Source organism: Phascolarctos cinereus, unplaced genomic scaffold, assembly GCF_003287225.1.
Source record: "Phascolarctos cinereus isolate Bilbo 61053 unplaced genomic scaffold, phaCin_HiC Scaffold_2;HRSCAF=192, whole genome shotgun sequence".
In the NCBI taxonomy this organism is placed as follows: domain Eukaryota; kingdom Metazoa; phylum Chordata; class Mammalia; order Diprotodontia; family Phascolarctidae; genus Phascolarctos; species Phascolarctos cinereus.
The window spans coordinates 346211763-346221249 of NW_027555625.1; the positions used below are offsets into that span (position 1 = coordinate 346211763).

The 9487-nt window shown below is 37.2% G+C and overlaps 1 long non-coding RNA gene across 1 annotated transcript; it reads right to left on the reverse strand.

Moving 5' to 3' along the window:
• Positions 1 to 248: 248 nt before the first annotated feature.
• On the reverse strand, positions 249 to 9062 carry LOC144455945 (uncharacterized). The gene is made up of 2 exons (XR_013484828.1): positions 6913 to 9062; positions 249 to 5640 (listed from the first exon to the last, which is right to left on the reverse strand). It is a non-coding gene; the product is annotated as an uncharacterized LOC144455945 (long non-coding RNA).
• Positions 9063 to 9487: the final 425 nt, after the last annotated feature.

Consider the following 9487-nt stretch of genomic DNA (forward strand, 5'->3'; position numbering starts at 1 on the left):
ATTGCTTTTCTGACAACACAGATGATATAGTTGTTTACCAAATTATGTAATAAAGGAAAATTTTAGAAATACAACAATACCATAAACAACTATCATCTATTTAAACTTTAAAACCAAAACAAAACCAATTAATTACCACTTTGGTGGCTTTACTTTAATGAGATGTGTTCCCAAATTGCCTTACATAGAGAATCATTCATCTCATCACCATTGACATAAACTTCACACTGAAGAAAATCCACATAAAGTTAATGAATATGAAGCAATTATATTTAACTTAAAACAATTTACATTCAGATAGCATTTGTTTTATGCCAAGCATTGTGCCAAGCATCTTTACAATCATGTGATCTTCGCAATATCCCTGGGAATGAATTCCACCATCATCGACCCTTTTACTGAACAGTAAACTAAAGTAAATAGAACGTTCTTGGGGCCATATCGTTAATAACTTTCTTAATGCCAAATAACAGTATGTACTTTTAAAATTACACAAATATACATTTCTAAGTTCAATGCCCTTGGCCCTTTATGAAGGAATATTATCCACAAAATCATATATTTCTTCAATATTTCAGCTCCCCATTCATGTCCACATTTTCTTGCGAAACTTTTACAAACAGTTTGGAATCACCTATTGTAATCAGGTCCATTTAAAATGTGCTGGGACAGTATTTAACTACTTCTTTTTGGCCCAGGAAAAGAAAAGCAAACCTAAGGAATTTGAATCAATGCTGACAAAGTATGATCAGCTTTCCCTCCAGATAGACACCTCTGCAGCTTGATAATTAATTGAACAGTAATAATCAGAACTCACAATAACCAGTATCTTTACCATAGCCAGTATCCATATTAGATTTAATAGAACCCACCCACAGATCTAGCCCAAAAGGTGGGTAGACATAATTCCTTCTATCTCTCCATAACTTTATCTATTGGTTTTTAAATTAGGCTATCAGCTCTCACTCTAAGCTGCCTGCTTAAGATTTTTGTTTACTATTCTTACTTTAGTGCCAAATAGTAAAATAAATTCTGACCTATCTTAAGCATTAAATTAGGAGTGACACATTACATTTTCATATTTTTTTTAAAATACAACCAAAAAGAATTCAATTTTTTTCTGGTTGGGTCCTACTACACAAAAATTTTTCTCTTTTAGGTAAGGCAGGGAATGGTTAAAGGCTTATTTAGCCTGCCTCCCTTTGATCTGAGGGAAAGATTCACCCTCCTTTCCTCCTTATCTTTCTCTCTTCTACATTCAACAACTTGGCCAAAGTTGGAAAGCGGGAGAGAGGAAGAGAATATTTTCCAACAACTCTTCAAGAGTTTCCAAACCTTTTCACTTTCAAAACCTCTATTCACACTGTGCAAATAAATTATACCTTCCTTAAACTTTCTACACATACTTCTCTCTCCTACATGCTTAAACTCTTGCCTTTCCTTCTACCTACTTATCCCTCTGAGGGACTTTGATTAAAGTCCCTTTAAAACTGCACATATCTTATTTCTTTCTAATTCTGACCTGACACTTTGAGGATCCTTCTTGACTTGCTTTTTACCAATCATGTAACCTAAATAATAAAGTATTATTCTCTCTTTCTCTCTCCCATCCACCTGCTCCTCTGAGACTGCTGTAATCAGGGAGGGGGAATGGGAGAGAAAGAAAACAGCATTCCAGAGTCCTGCTGCAGCCTTGGGATGCTATTCTTGCTACCTAGCTGCAAAGGGCATCAAATTACACAGGACACTCACTCACACAGACACTAACACAGAAACAGATAGACAGAAAATGACAGGGAGAATCCAAAAGCTCAGAGAAAATTGTTAGAAATCCCCTACACAAATTAGGCATCACCAGCCCAAACTAAGCAGTGATATTTGATCATTTTTCTTTTCTCTTATCTTTCCCTTTATTCTTTGGTAAATCCCAATTAGCTATTGTCTAGAACATCTGAAAAGGAACTTCGCCACCATTAACCTTAGAGTTGGCTACCTTATGGACTCAAACCGCCTAGGTGCACAACCTTAAAATTCGTTTTCCCTATGCCTTATGGACTCAAACAGCTTAGGCAGCCTGGAAAACATGGGACTGCTCTCACAGACTCAAACTGCTTAGAGCTTCCCTTTCCACCCGACCCTGTTCCTTATGGACTCAGACCGCTTAGGCTGACAGAGTTGGGTCTGGTCACCCAGGGGCTCACTGGTCTTGGCCTTGGCTACCTTACGGACTCAGACTGCTTAGGTGCACAAAGCACTCACGGGTCTTGCTTACGTGGGTCTGTGTGCACAAACTTGTGTGACCACTTCAAATTCTTCAGTGGGTGGTGGTCCTCATGCCCTTTCCGAGGTTTCTGCTTTCAGGTATCTGTCTTTCTCTGGGTCCATTCCTTAAAAGTAAAAGGAAACTCCCAAACCATTCCTCTGACCGCTGGCAAAGTAGCCGGTGAGCGCCAGGCCCTTTCCCAAATAAGGGGGATCATAGAGAGCCCCCAACTGTGTGGGACAGAGACCACCCACTCAAAATAAAAACAAAGACTTACATGCCTTGAAAGCAGAAAGGCGTTTATTACTTTCTCATGAGAAAGGGTACTGCCCCTAGTCGCCATTGCTGGCCAGGAGAGTAGGAGTTGGGAGCCTGCACCCTTGGCTTTTTATCCCCTAATGCCATGCCCCCTCCCACTCTCTTACCCCTTTCTCCTTTGACTGGGTACTCAGGGTGTACATTCTAAACTCGGCAGCTAATACCCAATAGAAGTAAACATGCACATGTCTGGACTAGATGCATATGTTTACTGGGACACAGGAGCGACCAGGCACCTAGCTCCCCCACCCATGCTGACGTGGTGCTGGAGAAATAGAAGCTTATGGAGGAAAATGGAAACTTAACTCAAGGTTTTCTGGAGGAACAAAACTTAGGCCTATGGGAACTAAACTGCAGGCCATCTCACACTCAGGCAGAGTGTAGGAGAGAGACAGAAGTGTAGCAGGAAGGTAAGAGTGTAGCAGGGGGATACTAATGAGGGAACTTCACTGTGAGCCACGCCTCACAATGTGATTTTATCGATGGAAATGACATTAGAGAAGCAGCATGATCATCTGCTTCACCCTAACAAGCAGGGGGACCCGTCCATCTGACTCGGAGCTGAAGCCTCCCCCTATGTGGTCTTCCCCATCAGAGGGTGAGCTTGAGGGCAGATGTATCCTCAGCTCTCAGCACAGGTCTTTACACAAAGTGCGTGCTTAATAAATGCTTTCTTCATATTCATTCTTTCCTGCTCACCAAATCCTACTCCTGTGAGGTCCACAGAAGGGAGGCCTTTCCTTGCTGCATCCAAAGTTGAAGCTTTTGGAGGCCTGGGGCCAGAAAACTGCCTGTCTCTAAGGGAACTCAGCAGAAGCCAAGTCACTTCAGCCTTTAGTTCTCAGTATTCCTCGGTAAGAAACAAACATTTAGTAAGCACCTGTTATGTGCTAAGGGCAGGGGACACAAAGACAAAAGTGGAAGTTCCTATACTCACATAGCTTACTCTCTAAAGAAAACTGGGGATGAGGAAAAGAGTACATTTCAGGGAAGAGCCAGTACAAAGGGTGAGTGTCCCTAGATCAGTCCAGTAACAGCCCCTACCACTGGTTCAAGATGGGAAAGACTCCTAGGGAAATCATGTTTACAAAGGTTCTTTAGGGCACTGGGGAAAATCAAAACAAGAAAAACTAAAATAATCAAAATAATAGAGGGATGGTTTGGATTCTTCACTCTGGAAAGAAATAAAGATGATAAAGTCAAAGTCTAAAAAACCATGAATAGAAAGAACACAGACTGGCTTGCCAAGCAACATAAGATCAAGATTCAGAATATATATCATCTTCTTGGCAAATAAAAACTTTATGAGATCTCACCCCAACAGGAGGCATAAAACAAAAATACAAATAGATGCAAGAAGTGTTTAAGTAAATTCCGTATAATAGCTAAAGAATCAAATATTGTGTTCCATCTCTAGGCTTTTATGTAGATATCTGTAGGGTAACCATAACATATCCTTTAGCACTAGCAGTGACTGAATAACAGCTCCGTGGACCACTGGTAAGAATCAGTCTCACTTCTTGTATTCTAAAGTGTGCTATCAGCCAATGTATTCACACACAGGTGTTTGTGCAGCTACTGTTCAAATAAAACTTTACAGTATGCTTAGGTCCTCAATGCATAGTGAGGACATATGAACTAGAGGTTATCAAGATTTGTATTCAAAGGCTCAGAATTTAAATTTATATCATTCAGGATTCTGTTAGACAGTGCTACATTGCTTCATGAATTACAGCACACTTTAATCTTACCTCTTTTACTATTCTCCCTACACATGTCTAAGTTCAAGTATTTTTTTCCCATACTTGAAAATCTTACCTGATAGTATCAAGGTTTAATTAAGAATTAATTAAGGAATAGAGAGCAGCTAGATATCTCAGTGGATAGAGCACTGAGCCCAGAGTCAGGAAGACCTAAGTTCAAATGTGACCTCAGACACTAGTTGCATGACCCTGGGCAAGTCACTTAACCTCTGCTTTAATCCACTGAAGAAGGATATGGCAAACCACTCTCGTATCTTTCCCAAGAAAACCCCATGGACAGTATGGTCCACGAGGTCCCAAAGAGTTGGACGTGACAGAACAACATCAACAACAACAAGGAATGGAGGTTGATTTGTATTCTTCTGGACAGATACTAATAGTTCTCTGTAACGTGTGGTTACTCATACTTCCTTTTCTCTTCTCCACTGTCCCTCCTTATACATGTGTCAACTGTAGTTGGAGCGCCTGGTTGTTGTTATTTGTCCTTCATTCTCAAAGAGGACCGTGACATCAGGCAGGTAATGCCATAACATGCAAGTGAATTGGATTGAAGTGAGGGAGTGCTATGCAAAGTCACCAGCCTCACTTTTTCCTCGGGAGCCATCTGAGTCCAGTGGCCTGATATAAATCAGGACAACTGAAGATGACCCAGGACTGTTAACTGTCATCAATATTTATATATTTGGCCACCAGATGGCAGAAGCATTTGCCAGGGGAAGGTAGTCACAGGGCACTGCATAGGTTTGAGAACAAATCCTTTCATTATTTACACCTTTCTAAAGCCATTTCTGAAAAACAAGCAGGCAAAGTCATGCTTTAACATCACCTAAAATTAAATATATGAACTATTAAAATGCTATGTGCAGTGAGGATTGTTACACATGGGTCTGAAAATTTCTAAGGACTATATATAGTCAATGATTATAGCTATCTGAAATAAAGCTATGTCAATAAGGGCTCTCTTAACTGAAAGAATAAAATAATATTAGGGAAAAAAAGAAAGAAGAATAATAAGCTCTTTGATAACTATGCACCACACATGGGCTAGGCAACTTATGATGTACACAGTGAATATAGTGAATGCACAGATACACACACAATTATTCTTTCATTTGTCTCTTTAGTTCTAGGTTTTTATATGATGATTTTGAAATGGGCTCTTTTTTCGAGCTTTAATGAAAAAAAAATCCAATTTGAAAATAGTCTGCATTTAGAGAATTGATTCCATTAGTTAGACTCAAGAAAAATTTGTGTTCATCTAATTCAATAGTTCCCAATATCTTCTGCTCTGAAAACCTGTTTCAACAAAAAAAGAACTGTTAACCCCAGTATAATTTAATATACTCATATTATTTAGACTGATTTATTAAATGCTTACAATAAAATTGATAACTTTTACGCAAAAGAGCTCTACATTAAAATTTGTATTATGTAGTTATAAAATATAAAATTTTATTCTACCTATAATTATAAAAAATCTAAACATAAAAGTATAAAACTCTAATTACAAAATAATTACAAATATTTTGTGCAGGACATTCTGTAAGAATTAAAAGAAGTAATTCATCAAGACTTCATATGCTTACTATTATCTGCAACTATATCACATTAAATTTTTTTATAAATTTTGTTGACTATAAATTAAATATGAAATATGTTTCAATTTGAAAAATGTTTAACGTAATATAAAAATAATAAACTTAATTTTGATACTTGATTTTTTTTATTTTAATAAAGGTTTGCAATATTTGGCTTATCACTAAAAACAATCTTAAATATGTTTCCACTTTAAGTTTATTTCTGTATTTTGATCTAAAATAAAAGTGAAAATGAAAATGCTCACCCATATAAATGTGGAGTGGAAAATAGTAAGAAAATTTACAAATTCTCTTGCTGAAGATGGAAATTCATTTTTTTATTTTTAGCCACCTAACTAATCAATGAAAATAGCTAATAAACAATATAAAATATTTACTTTTATACTGGCTAATGACAAGCATCGTATTAAATGATAAATGCACTAAAGTTTCAACTGTATACATTACCTCATTTTTTCTCATGACCTACCCAACAAATTAGCTTATTTTATTTTATTAGGGCTATATGTCTATTATATATTTACACATGCACATATTAGTATATATTTGTATGTATTTTTTAAATTTTATTTTTTTATTCCATTTTAAGTTCCAAACTGTCTCCCTCCCCTCCCCACCCTGCACTAGAGAAGGCCACCATTTAACACAGATATATGAAAACCTACTATGCACAATCCTTTTATTAGTTCTTTTTCTAGAGGTGGATAGCACCTTCCTTCATAGGTCCTTTGTACTTGACTTGAGTATTTACGATACTCAGAATAACTTAGTCATCCACAGTTATTCTTCTAACAATATTTCTGTTACTACGTACAACGTTCTCTTGGTTCTGCTCATTTCACTCTTCTTTATTTCATCCAAGTCTTTCCATGTTTTTCTAAAATCAACCTATTCATTGTTTCTGACAGCGCAGTAGTATTCCATCACATTGCCTCATTTTTGACAAATGTTTATATATATATAAACTAACCTTCAGAAGGAAAGAATCTCTTCTGAAGTGACTTCACATATCAGCTACATTCTCACAGAAACTACTGATCAACTTGACCAATGTTGCCAACCAATTCATGTGAAAATCTGCCAGATACAAGAATGGTAACGTAAGCGGAGAATTAAGTTTAAATAGGTAAATAGCCTTACAGAGGCGAACTGCAATGAGGAGCAATGCAAAGTTTGTTTCTACAGAACATTTGTGATGGTTCCTGATAGCTTCAAGATGGCTTGTAATGTTCATGCCAGTGTGATCACCATTTTCAAATGAAATGACATTTGCACTGCAATAATGCAGACATTCGTAACATCCTGAACACAGGATTACACTGCTGATGACATACACTTACATGCTAGCAGGAATGAGAGAGCTGCTCTGGTTCAGTGCACAGAATGCAAATGAGGGCAACTACACAAGTCGGACCATTTGCTGGCAATCAGGTGGCACTCAAATGGTAAACCCTGCGGCAGTTTGGAAACAATCTGATAACACATAGAGAAACTGAAAGAACACTGTCAGAAACTCTCAGAATTTGACGTAATTGCTGCACAAACACTAAGGTCATTCTGCACATGATCATAACAGCTTCTAATTGCTGCAGAAACAAGCCTACAATGCTTCAAACATGTACGTGTTTGTTGTCACAGAGGAAAAATACATTTGCAACATAATTGGGCAATTAATTATTCATTGGTTAAGGTGCCGATAGAGAATTTTTAGCACAAACCCACTGGACCCCCATCACAAATCCCCAATGAGTTCATGAACCACTTGATCTAAATGAACAGTTTCCCCTAATTTTGTCAATACTTCTGCTATACAGTCTAAATCTGATTGCTTGCCATCTTGCGGAAGGAGGGAAAGAGAGGGAGGGAGAAAAAAAATCTGGAACTCAAAATATTTTAAAAGTGAATGTTGATGACTAATGTGAAAATGATTAACATATGAATGCATAAGTAGAGCCTATTATCAGACTGCACGCCATCTTGGGGAAGGGAGGAAAGGGGAGAAAATTTAAAACTCAAAATCTTATGGAAGTGAATGTTGAAAACTAAAAATAAATAACTTAAATTTTTTAAAAAGTGAATGTTGAAAATTATCTTTGCATGTGATTGGAAAAAAATAAAATACTATTCAGTGGAAAAATCATAAATTAACAGAGACAAAAGAAATACTTCTACTATAATGATGAAAGCTTACTTTAACTACTTTAAGTATTTCATCCATGTGAGTACACCCTCCATTTACGCAGATTAAAAGTCTTATTATTCATACTACTGTGGATAGTTTTGTTAGTAATTGTGGGGAAAAAAAATTTATCACCTTAGCATCCAAAACTGGTGATAGGTTTTTCCAAACCTAACTAGGCTACACCTAGAACAAAATATGTAGTCCATACTTGAAGCCTTTCCCACTTGTTAGCAACTGCCAGAGCTTCTGTCCTATGACATACCCTTTGAGAACCCAGAATCACCTCCATAACCACACCAGAGAAAGGCATTGAAATAGTATGTTAGTAAAGGAATTATGAAAGCCCTATATTAAACACAAAAGAAGTTAACCTTATTCCTATCATCTTACTCTCTCTTCCCTATCATTTTTTGGGGGGGAGGAGTACCTGTGATTTCAACGGTATAAGGAATTCTCCCATGAGGAAGACCCCTCTATCAGTGTAGGCTAGTACATCTTATTCAACCTATTAGTCTTAGAGAGATGCCTAGAGCACTGAGAGGTTTACTTGACCAGGGTCACAGTCAGTATGTGTCAGAGCAGGCTTTGAATACATATCATCCTAGCTTCAAGACCAGATTTCTATCCCCTATGCCATGATGCCTCTCCTCTGTTTTTGTTTTTGGGTTTGTTTTTTTTTTTAGTGAGGCAACTGGGATTAAGTGACTTGCCCAGAGTCACACAGCTAGGAAGTATTAGATGTCTGAGGCCACATTTGAACTCAGGTCCTCCTGACTCCAGGGTGGTACTCCCCACTGTGCCACCTCGCTGCCCTGATGCCTCTCCTCTGCCACACCTTACTGGTTTGTTGTAGTAGATCAGTCTTTAGGTGACATAATATACCGATAAACTACGATTAGATAAATATGAAATATTCCTTTCACAACACCATGACATTAGGAAACTCAACTGAAACAAAAAGGAAATCTATTAGAAAATTATGATAATTCACAATCATCCAGACATATTTGTTTTAGAGTAGAAGCACTCTGGAACAAAGTAAAATAAAAAATTCTGTACAATAATAATAAGAATTCAGATCAATAAATAGGAATTAAAAGGGTACTAAAAAGTTACCTTTTAGGGATTCAATTTTTATATTTCTCTTTTTTTTAATCTTCTCTCTATGTCCACTCCAAGCTAGTGATCAATTATGACAATTCATGAAAGCCTGATTGGTATAAACCCAAGTACACAATCTCTTTTGAAAAAATTGATGTCTTTCCCCTAACTATATACTAACCCCTTACATTTGTATACCTAGAAAGACATGGTTTAAGTCTTGCCTCTTATAATGGCTGTATGACTCTGGGCAAGTCACTTA